Genomic DNA, 354 nt, shown 5'->3' on the forward strand with positions numbered 1-354 from the left:
CCTATTTAGTGTGTATGTCATTCCCTCCCTAAGCCAAATTCAATGAGAATAAGGTTGACCCATTCCCTTTTGACTTCCTGTTCTTCCCCTGCATTGTAAACATTTTCCCTTGCCTCTTCTATATGAGATGGTTTACCCCATTCTGTCTCTCCCTATCTCCTCTCATTATACTCCTCTCTCACCTCTTAATTTCACCTTTTAAGTATCATTCTTTCCTATTAAATTGTTCCTGTGCTCTCTATGTATACCTGTACAAATATATACACACATTCACATACGTATTCATATGCCCATATACCCTCTGATATATATATATATATATATATATATATATATATATATATATATATATAT

This window comes from Petaurus breviceps, unplaced genomic scaffold (assembly GCF_028583685.1).
Source record: "Petaurus breviceps papuanus isolate PSGF00001 unplaced genomic scaffold, PetGlider_PUasm1.0 90330, whole genome shotgun sequence".
NCBI lineage: Eukaryota > Metazoa > Chordata > Mammalia > Diprotodontia > Petauridae > Petaurus > Petaurus breviceps.